Source organism: Phacochoerus africanus, chromosome 3, assembly GCF_016906955.1.
Source record: "Phacochoerus africanus isolate WHEZ1 chromosome 3, ROS_Pafr_v1, whole genome shotgun sequence".
In the NCBI taxonomy this organism is placed as follows: Eukaryota; Metazoa; Chordata; class Mammalia; order Artiodactyla; family Suidae; genus Phacochoerus; species Phacochoerus africanus.
The window spans coordinates 37,136,078-37,161,629 of NC_062546.1; the positions used below are offsets into that span (position 1 = coordinate 37,136,078).

General features: G+C 47.7%; 1 protein-coding gene across 2 annotated transcripts in view; it reads left to right on the forward strand.

Annotated features, from left to right (window-relative positions):
• The first annotated feature begins 6,632 nt into the window (after positions 1–6,632).
• RRBP1 (ribosome binding protein 1) overlaps positions 6,633–25,552 on the forward strand; it is a 66,310-nt gene continuing 47,390 nt past the window's right edge. Inside the window, exon 1 of one of the 2 annotated variants that reach the window (XM_047771636.1) lies at positions 6,633–6,876. The gene's annotated coding sequence lies outside the window, so the exon portion shown is untranslated. The remainder of the gene's footprint in view (positions 6,877–25,552) is intronic. The other variant, XM_047771635.1, reaches the window with a different exon arrangement.

Genomic DNA, 25,552 nt, shown 5'->3' on the forward strand with positions numbered 1-25,552 from the left:
AGGGATCAAACCCGCAACCTCATGATTCCTAGTTGGGATTCGTTAACCATTGTGCCACAACGGCAACTCCAGGAGAAAATTTTCATCAGCTCATGTAGGGTCTGTTATGCCTGCTCATTTTCCCACTGGCTTTTCCATGACAAAAGCAGAGGGTTGTATTATGGAAAGATGATATTTTTGCAGTCCCTGAGACTTATTTAACTTAGTCATTCACAGATGTGAAGGCTTGAGCAAGCAACTGCCCTTCTCTGAACATCAGCTGCCTCACCTGTAAACAGGTGATGATAACAATACTTCCCTCTCACGGTTCTAGTAAGGATCATTTGCAAAGCAATTTCGAAATAGGAAGGTGCCAGGCAAACATTATTCATCTGTTTTTGCCACCAAGTTCTCTTTGGAGACTCACAGCCGGACATAGGGTCGGTTCTCATTTTTGCAAAAATCTTCTATCTCCAAACTCGCTTCCAATGTCTCCCATGCAACAAACCAAACATTTTTGCCCAAGCTATCTTTTATTCCTCTCATTGGCAACCATGAAAATTGGTAGTTGGGTATTGCACTTTCTTCAGGTAGGCTTTATTTTTCTTTCGACAGTTATTATGATCTATCTACAGAGATTTTTCTCTCAGTGTATAACAACATTACTCTGATCTTGAGTAACACTGCTGCAGAATTTAAATTGTCTGGGACATCATAGGTCCTCGGCTCTAGATTTTACCCAAGTATAAGATAAATATGCTGACTGTGGTGTGGAAGGACCTGCACTCTGTTTTAAAAACTTTAAACCTTAAATTTGTATTTAAAGGAGTTTGAAGGGCCCTGTATTCATTAATTCATTTGTTATTCATATAAGAAATATTTATCAGTTTTGGATCATTCTCACTGGGGCTCTGTTCACATTCCTTCTGCCATTCCTGTGCATATCAACAGCCTCTGATTGAGCAGTTCCCATTGTGGCTCAGTGGGTTAAGAACATGACTAGTATCCATGAGGATTCAGGTTTGATTCCTGGCCTCAGTGGGTTAAGGATCCTGTGCTCCTGTGAGCTGTGGCATAGGCCAGCAGCTGCAGCTCCAAATTGACCCCTAGCCCAGAAACTTCCGTATGCCATGGGTGCAGCCCTAAAAAGACCAAAAAAACAAAAACAAAAACAAAAACAAAAAAAACTTCTGATCGCAAACATCATCCACCTTCCTCAGGTCTTTCTTTGGGGTGTGGGCTGGATATGCCAGGAAGAGTCTCCAACCAGTGACAGGAGCCGTAAACAAGTACTCTGCTTCTCCTTGGTCCTCAGGTTGGGTCTCTCTGAGGCATACGCCACCCTGTCTCCCTGGGCCCCTCAACAGGATTAAGCTCCAGCTGTGCACAGTGCAAACTTGCCGATATTGCTGGTGATTGGCTGGCTTCCTCCCCATTGCTCTTCTCCACTCCCGCCTTGGTCGTTCCTGGGATCACTTTCCACATGAAATGCTTTCACTCAAATCTTTACTTCAAGGAGGGCCAACCTAAGGCAAGGCAAGTGTTTTGATTTCTTGTTTTCATTTTCAGCCGTCCCCCACGGCATATGGAAGTGCCCAGGACAGGGATCAAATCTGAATCACAGTTTTGACTTACCACAGTTATAGCAACACTGGATCCTTAATGGAAATCAAACCCGAACAGCTCAGAGACAATTCTGGATCCTTAACCCGCTGCACCCCAGAGGCAACTCCCTAAGGTGAGTTTTTGGCCTTTGGTGTTTGTTTGTTTCTACCAGCATCAAATCGTCGGGTTTGGTGTTCAGGGAACATAATGATGCATCAGATTGAGCCACTGACCCCACCGGGGTGTGAGACGTGCAGAAATTTCAACATGAGTAGTTCATTTTTCTAACATGTTCAAGTCCTGTTGAGTCTGTCTTACACACACACACACACTCTGCTCCAGTCCAGATGGCCATTATATTCAGTGGAGTGAAGGAGTCAGCCAGGTATATGAGCTGATTGTTGCATTTTTAGGAATGTTTCAAGCAGTTCTTTAAGCACAGCCATTTATTAAAAATTTGATGATATAAGCTTCCAGTGGCATAGATTATATCAAAAACAAAAGTAATAACTACTCAACCTCATTACTTCCTAATTATTTGACTATACTTTACTATTATATGTACCATTGAGATTATTTACGAAGTTATCGGTGTGGTTTATAAAGGTATGTTATGGCGAATTTCTTCCCATCTTTGTATGTGGTGACTCCGTAGCTTGAAATCAGCTCTGATGGGGGTATTCACACCATAGAAATTGGCAAATGCTACAAATTAGGAACATCTCCCTCCCCCTCCCCCATAGCCAACTGTTAAATATTTATCAGCATATCAGCCATATCTTGCTGGAATCTTGCAAAAGCTTCCTAGCTGGGAGTTCCCGTCGTGGCACAGTGGAAACAAATCCATCTAGGAACCATGGGGTTGCAGGTTTGATCCCTGGCCTCGCTCAATGGGTTAAGGATCTGGTTTTGCTGTGAACTGTGGTGTAGGTTGCTCAGATCTGGGTGGCTGTGGCTGCGGTGTAGGCTGGCAGCTGTAGCTCCAATTCGACCCCTAGCTTGGGAACTTCCAAGTACCTTGGGTGCAGCCCTAGAAAGTTAAAAAAAAAAAAAAAAAAAGCACGCCTCCTACCTGGTTTTGGGATCCTCCATTACATATCTTCATATCCTCCTCAATTCCTATTCACCACTGCCAAGGGGATCTTTTAAAAGGCAGGTCAGACTGTATCACTCTCTTGCTTAAAGTTCCTGCTCCTGTTGGCTTCCCGATATGTCCTAAGCCCCAGCACCTTCCTGCTTCCTGGTCTTTGCCTTTCTCTCCCTTTTTTTTTCTTTTTTTTTTTATCATTTTGAACAGCTCACGAATATGTTTCTATGCATATTTTCAAAAATCATTATTTCCAAACATTCAATCAAATATGTACAAACTCACTGCAGCAAATATGACACTTAAAGATTTAAAATGATAACTAGATACTATTAGCATTTCCAAAAATTCTTATGAAGATCCATCAGATACTTTCTTTTTTGTTGGCTTGTTTTTTAAAACTTTTTTTATTATAGTTGATTTGCAATGTTGTGTCAATTTCTGCTGTACAGCAAAATGACCCAGTTATATATACATTCTTTTTCTCATCTCTTGTCCTTCCTTCTTGAGCTGCACTCCCACAGCCATCTTTCTGTTCCCTGAACCAGCTGCTAAGCTCCTCCTCACCCCAGGACTTTGTCCCTTATTCTTCCTTCTTTTCAGAAGATCAGTTTCTTTTCATCATTTGTGTCAACTCAACCATCACCTCCCCAGAGAGGTTTTCTATGATCATCTTCTTCTACCCACTGCCCTCCCCATTCCCAAATCCCTGTCCCTCTTCATCACATTAGCCTCTTCTCTTTCCTTGTAGCCCTTGGCACAATTTTGATTCACTTTGCTTATTTATTGGTTGATTGGTCTACTGTCTTCTCCCCATTAGACTGTGGCCTCCATGAAAGGAAACCCTTTGCCTTGTTTATGGCTGTCTCCCCATCACCTAGTGACTGACAGTACCTGCATGGTAGGTACGGAGTTGATTCATTTGTTGGAGGAATAGGTGCACGCTGCTTCCACTCCCCTCCTTGCACTTCCCACTGCACCATTCTCTTCTCAGCTCTCTGCACTTCAGTGGCCACCTTTTCACCCACTCCCCCGCAAAAAACCCCTGTTTCCTGAAAGTCCTTGGTGATATCTGAGTGGCCATGTTTAACACATAATCCAGTCTTCTTCTTGCTGGATTTCCAGGCTGCATTTAACAGTGTTCGACATTCTTTTTCTTTTCTTTTTTTTTTTTTTTTTTTTTTCATTTTTAGGGCTGCACCTGGGCATATGAAGTTCCCAGGCTAGGTGCTGAATCGGAGCTACAGCTGGAGTCCACACCACAGCCACGGCAATGCCGGATCCAAGTCACACCTGCAACTTACACTGCAGCTTGCAGCAAGGCCAGATCCTTAACCCACTGAGCAAGGTCAGAGATCAAACCTGCATGGATACTAGTCAGGTTCTTAACCTTCTGAGCCATGATGGGAACTCCAAACAGTATTCACCATTCTTTACTTCTTGAAATTCTCTCCTCTCCATGAACCGTCCTCTATTTACCTTTTCCACCTGTCTTTCTTGGACTTAGTGGTAGATTGCATCAGTGGTGCCATTTCTTCATCCCTGTCCACACTTCTTCTCCCCTTGAATCTGGGCTTGTCCATGTGACATGCTTTGATCAATAGAATGAGGTAGAAGCAACCCCAGTCCTAAGCCTTTGAGAGAACTTGTATATTTCTGCTTGTTTTCTTTTGTTTCAACCACCACCCTGAGAAGTAAATGCCCCTTCTAGTTCTGATCCTCAAAGAAAGGAGTGAGCCAAGTTGCAACCTATGACAGCAGTGCCAGATCCTTTAATCCACTGTGCTAGGCTGGGGATCAAACCAGTGTCCTGGCGCTGCAGAAATGTCACTGATCCTGCTGTGCCACAGTGGGAACTCTGTGGCACTGTGCTCTATCTGCTTCTTCCCATCCCGCTTTTCTACCAATGTTTCCTGTGATCACCCCCCAAATTATCAGGATCTGCTTGCATCCAAACATACCTGGTCAGGATCTGCTTCTGGGAAAACCTAAGTAGTGTGAATAAGATGAAGGGGGTCTCTGCCCACAGCAAGGCCTCCAAGGGCTGTTGGGTCTTTACTAGGTCTGTGTATCACTTCCGGCTGCTTGCCCAACCTGGCAGTGAATTCCAGGCACTCAATAAACACAGGTGAATGAATGAAAGAAAGAATGAATGAATGAATGAATCTCCTCTCTAAAATGCAGAGAGTGGAACAATTGTCCTAAAAGAGTACACCCGAGTTCAGAAAGGTTAACTGGTTTACCCATGATCAATTAGAACTAGCTGGTAACATATGCCAGCCAGAAACTGGGATTCTTCATCTTTTTTTTTTTTTTTTTTTTCATTTTAAGGCCACACCCACAGCATATGGAAGTTCCTGTCTTTGCTAGGGGTCAAATCAGATCTGCAGCTGTCAGCCTCTACCACAGCCACAGCAACTTAGGATCCAAGCTGCAGCTGTGACCTATACCAGAGCTTGCAGTAATGCCAGATCCTTAACCCACTGAACAAGGCCAGGGATCAAACCCACATCTTTGCAGATACTAGGCGGTTTCTTAACCCGCTGAGTGACAACAAGAACTCCAAAACGGATTCTTGACTTTCATGTCAAGCTGGGGCTCACCACTGGAAAAAGACTGAATGTCAAAAGCTAACCCAGGTTAATTCCTATTGATTAATCATTAATGTGCTAGGGAACTGCTGAGATTAAAAATAGGAATGAATGGTTAATTTCAACTCAGCTGCTCTTTATTCCCTCGTGATGACTTATTTCCACATCTTTCGAACAACTTGTTCAAAGGGGAAGGGGGTACGTGAAATTGTCTAAGAAACAGATATTAGGAAGAGGTTCTGCAGCCAGGGGGTTGGGGAGAAGTGGTATGGAGCAGATCAGCTGGCAGCCGCCCTTTGGCCTCTCAGAAAACCTTAATTTCAAAGAAACTGGTTTTGGCTCATTGTTCAGAGTTAGCTTTAAGAGACACTGAGAGAATGGCTAAAAAGCAGGCCTAAAATTATCTTAATTGAAAGACTTATTTGGTTATGAAGAGTGTTGGCTTACTTGGGTGGAAGGGGGGTAGGAAGTCTTGTAACGAAGTACCATTTGCTCAGTTTTCTGGGAAGTGGGTGAGTTTATTTGGGTCAGACCCTTTCACCCTCTCCATTGCAAAGAGTAAAATGCCCTAAATAGAATTGCAATTATTGTTCTGCCAGCTGTGGTTTGGACGAGTAACTCAGACTGTGCCTCAGTTGTACCCTCCCTAAAAATGGGTGCACTGACGTTCACCTCCATTCTTTGTGCACCATCTGGCCTTTCCGCCCCCGATTCCTCCATTTACTCAGGAAAATTCCTTCTGGTGCTGACTGAAATATCTTTGAAGATAGCGACGTGCCCTCTCGGGACTGACCGCCAGCAGAACTTGTCCTCACATCCAGGGCCCGGAGGGGGCGCTGCTGCGGGGGCAGTTAGCTGGTTTTAAATAAAGCATTTCTCGCGGCTGTTCCTGTGTTGCGCAACCCTGCTCAGGGTGACACCCACCGCCACCTCAGCCTGGAGGGGTTCAGGGGCGCAGGCGCAGCGCCGCCGGGATTCGAACCTTCCGGGTCCAGCTGGGTCAGAGCCGGCCCCCTGACAGTGACTGCAAGCAGGGCCGAGGGCCCGGAGTGGGCGGGGCCGGCCGGCGCCCCCTCCCCCTTTTGGCTGGGCGTTCCGGCCCCGCCCCGCCCCCGCGCCGGCCCGAGCGTCGCGCCGCTCGGCTCCGCCCCTCCATGGCCCCGCCCCCGCGGCTCCCCGCAGCTCCTCCCCTCTCCCATTGGCCGAGGCGGAGACCCTCCTCTCCGCCCAATGGCCGCCTCAGCGTCTCGGCTTCCCGCGTTCTGACTGGCCAGCGACAGGCAGAGTGGCGGGGCGCGGACCAATGGGGAGAGGCGACTCGATGAATGGCTGGCCCGGGTGGGGAAGGCAGGAGGCGGCGATCCTGGCGGAGGGGGCCGTTCGCCAGCTCCGAGGCAGAAAGTGCCACGACTCCACACGCGCGCACGCAGCCAGCGAGCGGCCGGAGCGGACGGCAGACGGGGCGGGCGGCGTCGAGGTCGCGGCGCCTGCAGCTGCTCGGAAGCGGCTTTTCGGCGGAGGCTCAGCCGTATCCTCTTTCCCGGTTTCGCGGCGGCGGCGGCGGCGGCGGCGGCTCCTGCCCTCTCGCTCTCCCTCCCGCGTCTCCCGCTGCAGGTAAGAAACTTGGCCCGGCCCTGCAGCAGTGGCTGCGGCTCGCGGGCTGGGCCGTCGGGGCGCCGGGGCTGGGGCCGGGGCCGGCCGCGCCGCGAGTGACACGTCTCCTTGGCGGCCCCTCCCCCGGCGGCGCCGCCCGCCGTCGCTATGGCCGTGGACCCTCGGGGTTGGGACAGGCCTGGGGGCGGGGGGGCGTGTGCTGAACCGAACCCCGTGCAGGGGCGTCGGCCGAACGCGTCCGCAGTGTGGACCCCACGCCCCTCGCCGTCGGCTGGACCTGCGGCGGCCCCGCTGCGCGACGTGGCCACCCCTCCCTCCCCGCCGGGCCGTCGGGCCGGCTGGCGCGCACCGAAGTTGGGTGAAGAAAGTTGGCGGCGGGGCGGGGCGGCCCACAGCTGGCGAAGGAAGGGGTTAAGTTTCGGGAAGCGGTCGGATGACGTTGCCGGGCTGGAGTCCGGGCTGGAGGGGGTGGGGGGGCGGGCGGAAGGCGGCGGAGGCCGGCCGGGGGGAGGGGGCGGGATTGAATGGGGGCCCCCGCCGGGTGAGAGCGCTTGGCTGCAGGCTGCGACCCGGGGGCGCGGCGGGGTCCGGGCGGCCCCGACGGGGCGGGCAGGGGACTTAGGGCTGTGGGGGACGCCGTGCGGGGACCGGGACGGTCCAGGTCCGGACGCCCGGCGGCCGCGGTGGCAACTTCCCGAAGTGCTGGAGGCGTCTCCCTGCTCCCCCTGGCGGTGGGGCCGGGGGCGCCTTTTCCCCGGCCGGGCTGCGCGAACCCAGGCGCGAGGGCTCCCGGCGCGGGGACTGGGGCACCCCGAGCCATGCCTGGCCCGCCCCTTCGCACCACGATGAATGGACTTGCGGTGCCAGGCCCAGGCGGAAGCGGCATCTCCGGCCCGGCCGGCCAAGCACGCTGGCACCCGGCCTGGCGCCCGCCCAGGGCCGCCAGGCTCCCTGGCCGCGCCCTGGGCAGGGGAAGGCGGGATGGGGTCTGCGCTTCCAGTGAAGCATCTGGGAAGCCTTGGGGACCTGGAGTGCTGGACTGCTGGAGGCCCCAGATTATAGGTCGCAAATGGTAGCTCGCTGTGGTGTCAGGGTTAAAGGGAATGCGCTTCTGAAAGCCTAGCACCTTTGAGAGTGACCTCGGCCAAGCTCTTTCACTACAGTGTCCACTTCCACGTGTGAAAAACGGGGCTGCCTATCTTTTCTATTTGAGAGAAAAGCTGTGACAACCCAGCACATGTAGGGAGTAGTCAACAAGTGTTGGCTGTTACTGCTGGATGAGTTTCTAGGGGTTTGGGGGGCTGGGGAGTTAGGTGAGCTCCAGGTTGTGCTCCAGCCTGCTTGCTGCAGACTTCAGGCTTGCCACGTCCCGGCGTCTGGATTCCACCCCCATGCCACGCTTACAGACCCTCTGCTCAGCTTTCTTAACCTCTCTGAACCTGGATTTCCTTATCTGTAGCCTGGAGATAGACCCACCCACTCACAATAGGGTCGGGAAGCCCCCCAGGTAAGTGCTGGGAAAAACTGGGACGTTGTGCAAACACTAGGCACTTTGGCAATAATTCCTGGAGGTCAGAGGTCAGCAGAGACTAGGAAGCACTGGGGAAATGAAACTTTAAAGGTTCTGGGGAGCCTCCCAGGTCACTGTTTGCCTGGTGTGCTGGAACCGTCAAAGCAGGGGCATCTGGATGGCTTTTCTGGAGTTTGGGGAAGTGGACCCAGTGGGGCCTCACGCCCCAGGCCAGAGATCTTCCTGACTCTGGGTATTGAGTGTCCAGCACCTCCAGGCAGGAGAGCTGCCTGTTTTACAGCAGCCCTGCGTGGTCTATCAGGGAACACTCTGCCTTCGCCCGGACAGTTTCCTCTGTGCTTGGTCGGTCATCTTAACTTGCCGTTAATCTGACACCGGCAAAGGCTTGGTGATCCTGCAGTGTCTCAATTCCTTTATGAACTCTGCAAAGGTCAGCCCCACTCTAGGCTGCCAACTTGTTTCCCTTCCAGAAAGAAGCTTCCGGTTCTGAGGTCCTGGGGATGCCACTTCCCTCTCTGTGAGCAGAGGACGAAAGCTGGAGGCAGCTGTAGAGCAGTGCATGCATATCTGGCTTGCAGGGTTTCTGGGCCTGTGGACAAGGCTGGGGCTGGGGACAAGGTGGGGAGAGGGGGACAAGAAAGGTGTCTTGAGGTCTAGAAACAGAGTGTCCAGTGTGTAAGGCCAGAGGTGCTATGTTGTAACTGAACTCTTTTCTTTCACAGTTAGGAATCAGCCTCTGAACATCTATACAGAGATGAAGAAGTTAGATTGGTACCTTGGTGCATGAATGTTTTGGGGGCATGGCAGAGTTTTAAATAAATCCTGAATCTTGAGTCACATTTGAGCAGTTATGTTCTTTGCCGAAATGAGGCCCTAGTCAACAGGCTGTAGCGATTGTACAGCACCACATTCCACATGAGTGGTTGAATGCATGGAATTTCGTTGGAATACTGGTTTATTACGTATCAGGGCCACCTTTTAAAAACGCCAGGACCTGATTCTTCTTACTTGTGCTCTTATCCAAGAAGCTGTATCTAGGAGGTGAGTGACACGTAGGCTGAGAGTCAGCAGTTTTTTTGACAATCTAGATTTTTCCTTGCCAAAATCTTGTTGCAGGAGACAAAAAATAATAGTCCGATTAAGAAGGTGGAGACAGAGCTGTCCACGTGTACATCCTGCTTCTGTTGTGGTTAAGGCCTGGCCCGTAACAATGAATGTCAGAATGAGGTAGAACGCTATCCTCGTTATGTTTCCTCATCAGTTATTCAGCTCTCTAATTGGACAACAAAGCTGAGCCCAACTCGATTTTTAAGGTTTACTGTTTTGTTTTTTTTTAAATCTTATGGCCACAGCAGCGGCATATGGAAGTTCTCAGGCTAGGGGTCGAATTGGAGCTGCAGCTGCAGCTGCCAGCCTACAGCCACAGCCATGCCAGATCCAATCCGCATCTGCGACCTACACCACAGCTCACGGCAACAATGGATCCTTAACCCATTGAGTGAGGCCAGGGATTGAACCCATATCCTCATGGATACCAGTCGGGTTCGTTACCACTGAGCCTCAGCAGGAACTCTGAGGTTTATTCACAGGATTGATATACATCTGGGCCTCTCAGCAGCCTTTTTCTGCAGAGTAGGTATGGTTGTTCCCATTCTGTGGATGAGAACATGGAGGCCAAGAGGTCAGGTGGTCATCAGGCCGGTTCCTGCTGCCCAGCTGCTGGGTGGTGTTGCCCCGGCTTTCTAAATTTTCACCTCCAGGCCATATAGGTCTACACCCACTGCGATCAGAACTCACCAAGGGAGCACACAGAACCGGAGGGCGGAAATGAAGAGCTTCAGTGTAAAGCGGATGGGGAATCAGAGTGAAACATGGTGGTGCCAAGAAAGTGGTTTTCTTCCTCAGGTGTCTCCTGTGTGCCACACCTTCACCTGCTCTACAAACTAGCAAACCTCATTCTTATCTGAAGACGCTCTCATCGAGAACCAATTGTCTATACGGTAGCCACACAGTCATAGTCAAGCTTAATTAAAGTCAAATAAAGTTAAAATTCAGTTCTTGGTCACTGAAGTGCCTGACGCCATGTGTTGGTCAGTGCAGATTTCAGATCATTTCCCTCGTCACAGAGAGTACACTTGGACAGCACGGGTCTAGAGGGAGCTGGTATCCTGTGAACATTCAAGCCTCTGTTCTTGATCATGGAGGGATATGGTCACGTTAGACCGTCTGAAATGTCCATCCTGTAGGTCAGAAACAGTTGACTAGAGGCAGTTCCCGCACTTCAGCGTAATAAGAAGTCGCCTTTAGAAAGCAATTATTCTGACTCTTTGTGTGCATTATAAATTGCTTATTAAGGAGAAAAGGGGAGGAGGGGACAGCACACACAGTGGCCCTTGCTCCAGAGAGGTTCTGACTCAACACCAGCAGCATCCAGCTGGTCAGATGTACCAGACATGGAGAATAGGTCTTGGGCAGAAAGCATGTGGCTTGTAGGGAAAGTGAGGACTTGGGCAAGAAGGCGCTGCTTCGCATTATGGAAGATGGGCTCGTGGCCTGCCTACGAGGCTGTTTTCCTAGGTGCTGGAGTTCTGATGAGTCTCCTGAACCAGGCAAGCCGACTCCCCTGTCTAAAGGCCAGATGCAGCTGGTGTGGTTCCTTTAATGCCATAAGTGACATGTCTGTCCTACCTGTCTGGCAACGGGAAGCAACTTTGATTTATAAGGAAAGTTTTGTAGTTTCTAAGTTTGATGATTTTGGCAAAACTGGAGCAGCTGTCAGTCCCCAAACCTTGCACATTCCAGTGTACTGGTGTTTGCCTTCTTGGCTGCCGTAGGTTGTCTCTGGGGTTTTTTTTGTTTTTTTTTGGTTTTTTTTGCAGGGCTTTATTCTAGTCTATATAACTTTGAAAAGATCGCTGGATAGTATTTGGGGAGAATTTTTTAATTCTTGGCTGTACTAGTTGTCTCCTCTTAGTACTCCCTGTAGAATAAGGTCAAACCAGTTAGCAGAGGACCCGGAATGATGGGCAGCTGCTTTCTTGTTGGTCAGAGAGGAGGTCCACCAAGATTGTGCCAAAGGTTATCAGCTATTTGGAGTGAAATCTTAATTCCAAAGCTTTAATTTTATACCCTGACCCCTGGTTGAGGTGTGAGCGAATCAGGTCTGTTTCAGATTTTTCCCCCCCCTCTAACATATGCTCTTTATTAAACATATGTAACTTTCCTTCAATATATAATATAGAAAATTAAAGCCTCTAACACTAGATAATCTACAACTGTAGTGTTTCTATTTCTAATTTTTGCTATGCACATCACAATACATCCTTGTTTCAGGCTATCTTGAGACTAGTTCCACAGTGGGGCCCTGCGTGGATTGAACGTGGCCACCAGCACATGCGGTTTGGCCAGCGCCATGCTACTAAACAACTGAGCCAACTTTTAAAAATGGAGAATTTGTTGTTAAAATATAGGTTTGGGGGTGCTCTTGGGGAAAAAGGGAATTTCTGGGCACAGTGGGTCTGCTTTCTTGGGTGCAGCCGTGGGCCGTGATCACAGCTGTGGACTGTGGTCGCCCTCTCTGGGCAGGGCCTGCGCTCGCCTCTCCAGCATCCTTACTTCACTCACAGCACGAGCATGGGCACTGGAGGTCCCTGAGGGGCACTGTGTACCCACATCTGAGAGCAAAGAGGGGTGTGACCTAAGTGGTCACCAGTGTCCCCCACTGAGTGGCAGCTTGGGGCCGGGCAGCCAGGGGGATGCTCTGGTCTGGGGTTCTAGTCCCCAATAAAGTGCTGTGACCTTGGACATTTCTCTTTCCTGGGCTTCAGTTTCCTCCTGATGTGAAATGAAACTAGGCCAGGTGGCCCCATCTTTCAGGCCACACACCTTGGTTTATCTTTAACTCCTTGCTTTCTTGTACGGCAGCAGATCCTTCCTCACCGCATGCCCCGTTCCCACCCTGGTGCAGACCCCTCTCACCTCCTGGGTTATTTCACTGCTTCTTAAGTGCTCTGCCTGCCTCTGCCCTTTTCCCCCACCTTCTAGTCTGTTCCCAGAGCAGGTCATGTCACCCCTGTGTTCAAGACTCTCCTGGCCTCCAAGGGTCCCACTTTCACTCTAGCTCCACTGCTGCCCTCCCTTCTGTCCTCTGCTCCAGTCACACTGGCCTCCCTCTGTTTCTGAGGCATGCTTCTGCCTCAGGGCCTTTGCACATGCTCTTGCTCTCCATGGGGAGCTTTTTTCTAGACAGTGACACGGTGACATGAGTTGCTCCCCCACTAGCTTGAGGTCTGTGCATTGTTATCTCCCTGCCCATCCTATTTAGAGTGACAGCCCCTGATGACCCCCGCCCCACTTCTCTGCATGGCTTCCTCTTTATTTTGGCCACCTGATGTGTCGCACATGTGACTCTCATTTCTGCCGTCAGAGCGTAAACTCTACCAGTGCAGGAAGGAGCCTGCTTTGTTCTCCCCTAGTGTCCCTAATGTCACGAGCAGCAATAGCACAGAAGAGATGCCTGCTCTTGCCCAGGTAACAGAGAGATGATTTTCTAGTGCTCATGTTGTGTGAGTATTTTATCATTTAGCCTCAAGTAATCAGGATTCCTAGAGCATCAAACATAAAACACAAAAAACACTGTCCAAAGCCAAGTGATTTTTGGACTCCCTCCAGCCTGGCTCCAGTTGAGAAATTGACAATCACTCATGGAGGGCGCTGTCGGATGGGGCCATCCTGCCCGCCAGCAGAAGCCGGGCTCTGCAGTGACCCTTAGCAGAAGGCCTGGGCCTTGGCTCTGTCCCAGGTGCCCTGCGCCGGCAGGCTGGGTGTCCTGTTCTCAGCGCTACCTGTTTGTCCACTGCCCATCATCCCTGAGGGGGCCTCACTGGGACCTGGCTCCTCCCAGGTGTTTGCACGATTCCAAGGGACTTGGAGTCCAGCAGCCTTGATTCTGCACCCCCCCCCCCCCCGCCCCCCACCCCCTGCCCGGCTGCTGAACTACATGGGACTTACAGGGTAGCCGAGCATGTATCTCCACGATATCCTCGCTGGGAAACAGTGTTATTTCTGGCTTGAACAACATGCTGCGCTCAGGGTTGGATCTTGTGTTTAGTGAGCTAGAGTGTTCCTTGGTGCTAGGAGGGGAGATTTTCTTTTCTCGTGGTTTTCATTCCACTCTCCTTTCTTCAAGTCACACTTTGTCAGACCAAGGAGTAAGAGAGATGAAGCTCCTGCCTCCCCAGATGGAGGAGGACCTGTGCGCTGGAGCGGGAGGTGGGGGATGGTTGAAGCGGCTGACGGTTGAGGCGGGTGGTCTCCTTACTCAGAGCCCACTCCAGGCTGAGCCCCTGCCCCTCGCTTCACCTCCTTTCTTCCTGCTTTTGGTTTGAGGCAAAACAATGAAAAGTAGATCTCAGATTCCTCGCCCTTTCCGACTGGAGGATCTGGCCTGCTCACTTCACTCAGACCCCAGGTTCTGGCCCTAAGCCCAGGCGGTATGCTTTTTTAGAACTTTTCATTCAGTGGTTAAACTTTCCAACTCAACTGTGGCAAAAGCTATTTTCTTTTTAATTAAGACTCATCCTAAAAGAAAAAAAACCCCAAATCCTTCATCCTGAATAGGAATTAGATGTGGCTGTATTTCTGTTGAATACATCTTTCATTTCTTTGTGAGTTCTAGATCTTTCTATTAATAAGAAAGAAAACTCATCCTTTGGGGAGTTTAGTAGTAACCACAGTGACTGAAGGACGAGTCCATGCTGAAGAGTGAGCAGGTCACTGACACCGTTAATGAAAGTCTTAAACGGTCTTACCAGTGACATGTCAGTTGCATTGACAAGGTCCGCTGTGGCCACGGCAGAAGCCCAGCCCCTCTTTTCTGTGTTGTCACTCCCCTCTCCAGCGGGAAGCTCCCAGCCTTTCTCTGAACAGTTTGGTTTCAGAAGCCGCTGAGGGCAGTGCCGTGGGCATGGCCACGGCCAACGAGCATCTGTGGGACCATGAAGTACCCACCTTGACCTTAGTCCCGGCGTCCCCTCCCTTGGTGGGAGCAGCATGGTGAACGCACGTGAGAGGGCTAGGAGGTGGCAGGAGAGCACATGCTGTGACAGACCCTTCAGGCATTAAAGATGCTCCTCCTCAAGAGTGTGTGATTCATTTTCCTCCCAAAGTTGTTATACGTATATACGTGTGTGTGTGAATATATGTGTGTGTGTATGTGTTTATATGTGTGTTTCTGTGTGTATGTCTGTACAAAAAACGTATGCATAAAATTTGTATATATTAACTCCTTATAAAGTAAGTTAGACATACACACTGTCTTGAGTTCACAGCTCCTTGAACTTATACAAAATAGCCCCCTGTTTAACTAGCAGCACAGAAAATACCCCCAGCAAGCTTCTCCCGTGCCCTCTCGGTGGCTGACGTCCACGAGGGTGACTGCCCTCCTGACCTTGATTCCTTCTGCCTGCCCGTGAACTCGGGGTAAAAGGAATCACAGGCATGTATGTGCTCTTTGGGGTCCTTCCTTTGACGTTGCCCATGGGAGTGAGGTCCTGCCGTGCTGCTGGGCTCATTATGGCCATTCCTGTTGCTGTCTGTTCTCCTTGTGTCACTGCGGAGGGGCGCATGGATAGTCCCATTTGGGGGCTTATGTTACAACATACTGTAAATTACATTATATTATAAATTAGTCTTGCCCCTGACTTTGGTGACTGCCTGTCCACACTTTACGGGGCCTATTCCTGGGCTTGGAGCTGTAGGCCACACACAGGCGGATGCCCGGCTTTGGACGAAGTACCAGACTTTCCCCAGAGTGCTGGTCCTAATTTGTACTCCTTCCAGCAGTTTGGAGAGCTGGGAACATGGTCTGCAGTGGCTGGCTTGGAAAGGATCCGGGATGAGTTACCATTGCTGGTGATAAGAAGTACCTCCCTCATGCTGCGTTCTCCTGTGTCCTAGAAATGGGAGCCTTTGGTCGCGGAATTCAACAATCAAAGATGGGCCTCTGCAAAGGGCTTGTGAAGAAGGCTCAGATTTTACTGGGGGTGAGCAAATGCTGCCTCTTAACGGCAAATCCAAGCAGAAAGGCAGCCCTTTGCAGTAGTTAAATGAGGGGAGGAGTTGACAGAGCTTTGATTTGCAGGTAGATTCTTCATCAGAGACCCCCCACACCCACCCTGGGCCCACACAGGTAAACATAGTGAATGTCGGAGCATTAAGTGGAATTTTTCAAAAGCAAGGAACCAGCAGTTGGGTACCAGAGGTCGTCCATCCTGATCCACATACTTCTAACCTGAGCATCCGTCCACCTCTCAGGATGCTGTGCAGAGCCCAGGGTCGATGGTGATGGATACAAGGCAGGCTCCCCTCCTCCTGCAGTGGACGTGGCTCCAGGTTTGGGTCTCAAGGTCTCCCTAGCACAACAGCCCTCTCGTCCTGTTGCAGGGATGATCTGTTTCCTTTCAGAGCTTGCCCAGCTGGGATTTGGTTTATTAGGAATGACAGCAGCGCCCAATGTCAGTAGCTTAGAAAAGTAAGGGGGCACTGTGTTCTGGTCAGGCGCGGGCGAGGTGACTTGGACCAGTCTTCTTACTGGTGGGGCAAGTACTATAGGACAGATTAAAAAACACCACCTCCAGAAGCATTGAACAGCTTGGGAGATGTTAAGGAAGGTAATGAGAAGACCGAAGCCATAGTGCAAGGGGTAACCTGGGCGGTGAGCACAGTCCTGGGGGCATTTGATGAACTAGGCAAATTCGATTCTGCTGGCATTGGCACAGAGGTCAAGGTGGGCAGGGTGGTGGAAATGTGCCCCTTAGAGCTGTAGCCAGTGAGGACCACTGCACCTCCAGGGCGAAGGTGAGTCAGAAGTAAGCCCATTCCCCTCCTGAGATGTCTTACGAGTTGTCCCTCATCAGATCCCGTGACCCGAGTGACAGGATGTTCTCGAGATGCTGTGATTCTTTCTGGAGAATGCTCCTGGGCCAAGGCACAGGCAGGCAGGTCTTTGGAGGACTACACCTCTGTGCGAGGCTCAGAGAATCTCCAGGTGTAGTTTTCAAGGAAAATGAGCATCCCTGGTTGGGAATAACCAAACACATAGAGTGCCCAGCTCAGTGCATGAGGACCAGGGGGAACATCTATGAAAACGGTAGTTAATGAGTGGTTGACACAGAGTTGAAACGTGCTTTTTACACTACTTAAAGTAATAGACGGCACTGAAAATACCTACAAAGAAAGGAAACTAATGACTGAGCAGATTTCAAAAAGGAATCAGGTGCAGTTTTCTGGACATGGGCAGCTCAGTCACTGTAGTTAAAAACCCAACAGATTGAAGACAGTGACTGAACTGAAAGACAGAGCAAGAAGTTCATATTTCATCTTAGAACCAAATGGGTGAGTAGTTTATAAGCCCGATTAGGAATCAGGGAGGAGAGGAGTTCCCCGTTGTGGCTCACAAATCTGACTAGGAACCATGAGGTTGCGGGTTCAATCCCTGGCCTCGCTCAGTGGGTTAAGGATCCGGCCTTGCCCTGCGCTGTGGTGTAGGTCACAGATGCAGCTCGGATGCCACGTTGCTGTGGCTCTGGTGTAGGCCAGCAGCTACAGCTCTGATTTGACTCCTAGCCTGGGAACCTCCATATGCCGCGGGTATGGCCCTAAAAGGACAAAAGACCAAAAAAAAAAAAAAAAAAAGGAATCAGGAAGGAGAGACAGAAGTATGTCTGCTGGGGGTTCCAGGAGAGGAGAGATGATGGGGCAGAGCCTTTGTTGCACCAGGTAAGGCCTGAGAATTTGCAGAATGGATGAGACACCCATCCAAACAGGAGAAAAAAAAAAAAGCCAACACTTTTCTTTACAAAAGAAAGTGTAGTGATGCAGTAATCGGAGGCAAAACTCCGGAGTGAAGGTGAAAGGAAGCTAACTTCTAAGGCAAAAACATGTAATGAGTGACCTAAAGAAATTCTCAAGGATGTTCTTGGAAGGAAAGTAGTGTCAATGGAAAGAGTGAGAGGTACAAACAAGGAAGAATGTGGAAATATTTGGGCAACTTTAGACAAATGGGAGAGAATAACAGTGTTTGGCACTGGGAGGGGGGCACTGAGAAAAGAAGAGGGTTAATAACACCTGAGCTGAGCTGTACACTTTGTGAACCCCACATACTGTTTAAAGGTAGTCACTAAAGAATAAAAACAGTGTTGGCGTTCCCGCTGTGGCTCAGTGGGTTAAGAACCTGACTGCAGTGGCCGTGGAGGTGCAGGTTCAATCCTGAGACCAGCACAGTGGGTTAAGGATCCAGTGTTGTGGGGAACTGCAGTGCAGGTTGCAGCAGCGGCTTGGATTTGATCCTTAGCTCAGGAATTAGCATATGCCGTGGGTGTGACCAAGAAAGAAAGAAAAAAAGAGTGTAACAGTGTCTTCTGCAATAGTAGGGGTGAAAAATGTAGTGATTTATAAACGATCCAAAAAGGTATAAGAAAGGAGACAAAAAGAACTCCAGGACAAGTAGAGAAATAGCACACAATAAAATTATAGATTTAAACTCAGCTATATCAATATAATATATTAAATATAAATTATGTTCCAGTGAAAACATAAAGATATTGGAGTTCTCTTGGTGGCTCAGCGGTAAACGAACCCGACTAAGATCCATAAGGATGCAGGTTCGATCCCTGGCCTTGCTGAGTGGGTTAAGGATCTGGCGTTGCCGTGAGCTGTGGTGTAGGCCGCAGATGCGGCTCGGATCTGACATTGCTGTGGCTGTGGTGTAGGCCAGCGGCTGCAGTTCCAATTTAACCTCTAGCCTGGGAACCTCCACATGCCGTGAGTGCAGCCCTAAAAAGTAAAAAAATAAAAAACACCATAAAGATATTATACTTGGTTTTAATAATCCAGCTCTTATTTACAAAAGACAGGGTGAAAATAAAAGAATAGAAGACATATTACGTAAACATTATTAAAGCTGGTGTTATGTTACTGTTATATAAAATATACTTTAGCGCACAAAAAAGGTGTTACAGGGTGAAAGGCTCACTTCCTAGTGACGAAAGTTTGATTTAGCTTAAAGATTTGGAAGTTTTAACTTTGGGTCCGTCTTATTAATGTAATCAAAAATGTAAAGCAAAAATTGGCAGAACTACAAGAAGTGGTCAAATCTGTAATTATAGTATGGGATTTTAGCACATCCTCTCAGTAATTGACAGCTAAGCAGACAAAAACCAATAAGGATTAATACTTGGGTCAGAATTAGGCATGTGCTCTGTGACTGTATGTAAACAAAACAAATAAAATACTGCAGCCAACTAATGCATATTTGACTTCAAATTTTCCAAAGATTGGCTAAATCCAGGGCCTTAAAGTCAGTCTCAACAAGGGATTGAAATTATATAGAGCAGATGGTCTGACCACAATTCAGTTAAACTAGAAATGTGAATAAAAAGGTAAATAGAAAATCTCCAGGGAGTTCCCGTCTTGGCGCAGTGGTTAACGAATCTGACTAGGAACCATGAGGTTGCAGGTTCGATCCCTGCCCTTGCTCAGTGGGTTAACGATCCGGCGTTGCCATGAGCTGTGGTGTAGGTTGCAGACGCGACTCGGATCCTGCGTTGCTGTGGCTGTGGTGTAGGCCGGGGGCTACAGCTCCGATTCGACCCCTAGCCTTGGAACCTCCATATGCTGCGGGAGTGGCCCAAGAAATAGCTAAGAAGACAAAAAAAAGAAAAAGAAAAAATCTCCATGTATGTGGAAATTTTAAAAAGATGCTTCTAGCATTTATTTTTTTGGCCAAAAAAAGGGAAAATATAAAATGTTTTGAAATGAATAATAATGAAAATACTGCACATCAAAACTTGTAGGATGTAGCTAAAACATGACTTACAGGGAAATTTATAAATTTAAATACATATATCAAGAAAGAAAAGATGAAAATTAATGAGCTAATAAGCATCTCCAGAAGTACAAAGTCAAAATAAACTAATCAGAAGGAAGTAACAATGAGAAGGGAGTAAAGAAACAGGAAAACAAGAAAACAGGAGTTTCTGTTGTGGCTCAGCAGGTTGAGAACACAACATATTGTCTGTGAGGATGCAGGTTTGATCCCTGGCCTTGCTCATTGGGTTAAGGATCTGGCATTGCTTTGAGCTGTAGGGTAGGTCACAGATGTGGCTCAGATCTTGCGTTGCTGTGCCTGGGGTATAGGCCAGCAGCTGAAGCTCCAGTTCAACCCCTAGCCTAGGAACTTCCATATACCATAGGTGTGGCCCTAAAAAGAAAGAAAAAAAAGAAACAGAAACAGAAAACAAATAAATACACAGTGGAGAAGTTCCACAGAGCCAAAACTTCATTCTTACCAAAGATGAAAAATGTTGGGAAATATCAAGCAAAATTGGTCCAGAAAGAGGCACAAATTATATCAAGAATGTAAAATGGGACTTCACTACAGATGCGGTGACATTAAAAAAAAAGATGAGTGGTTATTATAAACAACTTGTGCTAAATAAAAATAAATCAGTGTCATGGGTGTTTGTTGAAATCTGGAGGATCCAGAAGAGGGGGCTAGACCACACACTGTCCGTAGAAGACTTCTTTGTCACATCTCAGCAAGGTCCAACAGCGTAAATACATTTCTGGGGCAATACAGCTTACCAGCACTGAGCAAAGAGGAGACTCAAGTGCTTGATGAAGAGGATGTCTACAGGAATGCCCAGATGCCAGCAGGATGCTCACATCTTACCTTTCTCAGATCAGGAAGAACAGAATGCCTGCTGACACTCCTCTGGAGCAGTGCCGGGGGTCATGCCCTGTGCAAAAATTCAAGAAAAGTGAAGCAGAAGATAGGAAGATTGAGAAGAAGGGAACAAAACTTCACAGGCAGTGTGCTTATACATGTAGAAAAAAATTATTATTATTGTTATTATTATTTTGTCTTTTTGTCTTTTTAGGGCCACACCCACAGCATATGGAGGTTCTAAGGCTAGGGGTCTAATCGGAGCTGTAGCCACTGGCCTACACCACAGCCACAGCCACGCCAGATCCAAGCCACATCTTCGACCTACACCACAGCTCATAGCAACGCTGAATCCTTAACCCACAGATCGAGGCCAGGGATTGAACCTGCAACCTCATGATTCCCAGTTGGGTTCGTTTCCACTGCGCCACGACGGGAACTCCAAAAAATTATTATTTTTTTTTTAATCTACTGATGTGTTACTAGAATCAGGCAAGGCTGCTGGGGGTGGAAATCAGCCTGCAGAAGTCAATTACATTTCTGTATAGGCCACGAAAAGAAAATGAAACTTAAAAGAGACACCATTCTTAGTAGTGTAAAAACCAAAACAAACCAACAAAACCCCAGAAAAATAATTCCCCAAGCAGGTAAGACTCCACAGGGTGTATTGTCTTCCTCCACCAGGGTACCGGTGTCTTTCTGTTTCCATGTGGTCCTTAGAACCATAGACCCATAGAAATGAGTGGCTCCTGCCTGATGTGCCTCGGCAGACACGTGGAGTGTGCAGGTGCTGAGGTTTGGTTGGTACAGTGGGGAAACCACTGACCCTGCTTCCTGAGAGCATCGTGTCGCTGCAGGGAGAATTCTGACCCCGGCTCCCACCTCCTCGCTGTTGGTGTGTGTCCTGAGGAGTCAGGAATCTTAAATCCGTCCATGGTAGCAAGTTGCCTTCATTGATGAGGTGAGGCCTATAGGCTTCTCGTAAGCTCTCAAAAGATTTAGGTCTATTTAAGTACCTACTTTTCCAAAGACTGTTATTTTGGAGAAACTCAAAAGCATGTCAATTCTTTATTTTTCTCTTTAGGCAAAGAAATTGAATCTGAAATGGCCGATGAATAAGCCAAGGCTTAGAATAGAATACATTTCTATTTTTAGTGTTTTATCTTTCTTTAAAATGAGTAGCATTGTTTCTTTAAAGTAGGAAGTCAGTTTTCTCCATCCTTTTAAAGCATGAAATAAATTATTTCCAAATATATCTTTTAGTTACCAAAATTCTCCTAGTTTTTCTGGGTGAAAAGAAAAATTAGAGGTTACACTTAAAATTTTAGATGAGATGGTCTGAAAACTCTCTTATCTAAACATTCAGAAATGTTAGGTTGAGTTAATAAGCATTCTCTAAAAAGCATAGCTGAGCTTATGAGGCACTAGGAGAGATTGCCAGAGGCCATGAGCCCAGGGTGAGGGGAGTGGAGGGGACCCAGAAGTGGGCTCACCCTGCTGTTGTCATCCGAAGTCTTGGCCCTGGGTCTTTGGCTTTTATGCCCATGTGGGAACTGGGCTGGGGACGGGGCGGGACTCATCCTCCCCGCCCCCCACCACTGTGCTCCCGTGTGAAATGTGCAATGAAAAGACAGGTTAGTGGCCAAGGGAGATGACAGAGCTTATCTGTCTTGCAGAGGAGCCAAAGTTCCCTGAGAATTTGTAATGGGAGGTACCTGCCTCATCTAAAATTTGTCCTGGCCTGTTGCTTTCTCTGAAGGCCTACTTGAAGCAGATAAAATAGCTTCTTACAAACAAGCCCAAAATTCGGCCCAGGCACGTTCACCACTCATAAAGTCCTGCCAGGGAGTTCCCATTGTGGCACAGCAGTGACAAACCTGACAAGTGTCCGTGAGGATGCAGGATTGATCCCTGGCCATACTCAGCGGGTTAAGGATCTGGCATTGCTGTGAGCTGTGGGGTAGGTCATAGATGTGGCTCGGATCCCATGTTGCTATAGCTGTGGTGTAGGCTGGCACTTGCAGTGCTGACTTGACCTCTAGCCTGGGAGCTTCCATATGCCGCACCTGTGGCCGTAAAGAAAAATAAAGTCCCGTCAAAGTCACTATTAGAGATATAAGAGTAGGTGGTGAAAAGTATTAATGGGAAAAAAATAACACCAGGGGAAAACAAGGTGAACTTTAAAAGAAAAAAAAAAAAAAGATTCAGCTAAAGAGACAATTGGTGAAGTGGAACATATGTTTGAGAACTTTTCTCATGGTAGCACAGAGAGATTGAGGTCTAGCTAGGAGTAATCCACAAAGAAGCAGGAACAAAGTCTCCAAGAACTAAGTGGCCAGGGGCTTCTCAGAATTGATGGAAAATATGAGAAACCACAATAAGCCTGAGTAAGATAATAAATAGACCCCTAAAGATATTTTGTTGAATTGAGCCATGCTGCAACCTATACTGCAGCTGCAGCAATGCCAGATCCTTTAATCCACTGTGCCAGGCCAGGGGATCGAACCCATGGTTCCACAGCAGTCTGAGCCACTGCATTTGGGTTTTTTTATTTTATTGTATTTTATTTTTGTCTTTTTGTGTTTTCTATGGCCGTATCTGTGGCACATGGAGATTCCCAGGCTAGGGCTCGAATCGAAGCTGTAGCTGCCGGCCTACGCCAGAGCCACAGCAATGTGGGATCCGAGCCGCATCTGTGACCTGCAACCTCATGGTTCCCAGTTGGATTCATTAACCACTGAGCCACGACGGGAACTCCTGCATTCAGATTCTTAAGCCACTGTGCCACAGCGGAAACTTCGCAATGAGGTTTTTTTGTTTTTTGTTTGTTTGTTTGTTTGTTTTTTTAAGGTATTACGAAGGAATTACAAGTTGACAACATGTTTTTTGATTCTAAGCCCCCCTCCCCTCACCCACAGAAAAAAAAAGGGCAGAAAACAGATAAAATAATATCTTGAAAGTGATGAGAGATCGGCATGGAATTCTGTACTTGGGTCAGTCCATCTAGTCATGAACCATGAGGGTGAAAGAAAGGAATTCTTTCAGGGCTGTAAGGACTGAGGAAGTTTATCAAGAGAAAATTCTTGTTGAAACAGTTAAGGTTGTACTTTGGGGAGACTCAGAAAGAAGGACATGAGATGCAGGAAGCAGTGACCAGCAAACAGACTGGGAACCATTCGGGTAATTACAACATCAGTGTCTGGAACTACCAAGCAACTACAAGTGGTCCAGGTGTGTGTGAGGGAGGAAGGGGTGGGGGGCACCAAGGCAGGAAGGGGGCTCCCGTCAGTGGAGGGACCCCAGACCTGACGGCTCTATGGCTCTTCCTCTGCTGGGAAGTGTCAGTATGCATGTTAGGCAAAAGTAAGGGTAAAGACATTTTATTTACAATTTTTTAAAAGAGCACTCACAGATACACTCAAAAACAGAAAAAGAAAATGTAACTTTCAACAGCGCAGAGGAAAAGATGCCCAGTAGAAATGCAAAAGAATAAAAAATAAGGGGGGATTAAGCAAAGGAAGTATTATGAAGAGGAATAATAAAACAAGGGTGTAAATTAATCCAGTCATCACAATTGATGTTGATGAACTAAACCTACCAGTTAAAAAGACAAATTGCTGAACTGATCTTAAAATAAAATTCAGCTATAGGCTATTTTTAAGACCTCCACTGAAAACATACGAACACAGAAAGGTTGCAAGTAAAGAATAGAAAATGATTCTAGGCCAATTTTAACCCCCCCCCCCCAAAGTTGGTATAACTTTTAAAATAATCAGGCAATGAAATGAAAAAAAAATCATTATTTGGGATAAAGTAGATCAATTTATAATAGAGGAAAAAATAGTAGGCACTTTATCAGAAAGATATAACAATTCTGATCTTATGTTCACCTAATGAATAAAGCACAAATTGATAGATTCCTAAGAGAAAAAGACAATTCCATGATCATGGTGGGAGATTTTTTAAACTCTCAACAGCTATTAGATAAAGCAGACAAAAATGAGTGTGGTTTGGCAAGCCTTGCTATGGTGCAGCAGGTTGAGGATCCAACTGAAGTGGCTCAGGTCACTGCAGAGGCACAGGTTTGATCCCTGGCCCAGAACAGTGGGTTAAGGATCTGGCATTGCCACAGCTCTTGGCATAGGTCGCAGTTGTGGCTCAGATTTGATCCATTGCCTGGGAACTTCCATATGCTGAGGGTGTGGCGCTCCCCCCCCCCCAAAATGAATGTGGTTCTTTAGAAGATTATTAAGGTGGAACTAAGGACACATAGAACCCTTTACTCCATCGAGTACATATGCGTTTGTAAAAATTGACCACAAGCTAGCGGAACCCACCAATATCATAATCTAAATCAGTGTTTTCAGACTGTAGGCTCCACGTGTCCTGAGCCTCAAAGTCAATTTACTTGGTTTTGAAAAACTGTTAAAATTTTTTGATGGGATGGAAAATCCCAGTGTATCACATGTGCTAATACGGAGTTATTGTTTCGTGAAAGTCTTGCTTTTTAAAGGTTTATGTAAATATTATGCAGCATGCATGTATGTTCATGTATGTCCTGGGTCATGTAAAAGAATTATCTTTCTGGATCATGGTTAAAAATCTGAAAAGCCTTGGGAGTTCCCATCATGGCGCAGTGGAAACGAATCCAACTAGGAACCATGAGGTTGTGGGTTCGATCCCTGACCTCGTTCGGTGGGTTAAGGATCTGGCTTTGCCTTGAGCTGTGGTGTAGGTCGCAGATGTGACTTGGATCCTGTGTTGCTGTGGCATAGGCCGGCAGCTGTAGCTCTTATTGGATCCCTGGCCTGTAAACCTCCATATGCCTCAGTGAGGCCCTAAAACCAAAAAAAAAAAAAAAAATCTGAAAGCCTTGGCCTGTATCACACAGAACGGATTCTCTGATGGCAGTGCTGTTGAATTAGGAATTATCAGTGATGATTAGGGAAGTTAAGGATACTGCTCCCTCATGAGTCAGAGTCATTTGGGGACTAGCAAATACTTAGAACTGAGCACTAATGGAAATACTGTGCATTGTAGCTTGGAGGATGAAGCTGCAGTAGTAATTACAGGAAAATTTATTGCCTTAAACATTTGCTGCCAGGACAGAAAAGGCCTGAAAGTTAATGTCCATGTCAAGAAGTTAGATTAGAACAGAATAAACGAATGGAAGTTGGAGAAAGGAATAATGAAAATTTATTATCTAAATTACATCACAAACCAAAAGCTGGTTCTGGAATCATTATTGAAATTGAAACAGCAGTTAAAAATCAGCTCTTTGCCAAAGGGAACCCTCATACACTGCTAGTGAGAATGTAAATTGGTGCAGTCACTGTGGAAAGCAGTATGGGGAAGTTCCTCCAAAAACTAAAAATAAAAATACCATGTGACCCAGAGGTTCTACTTCTGAGTTTACATAT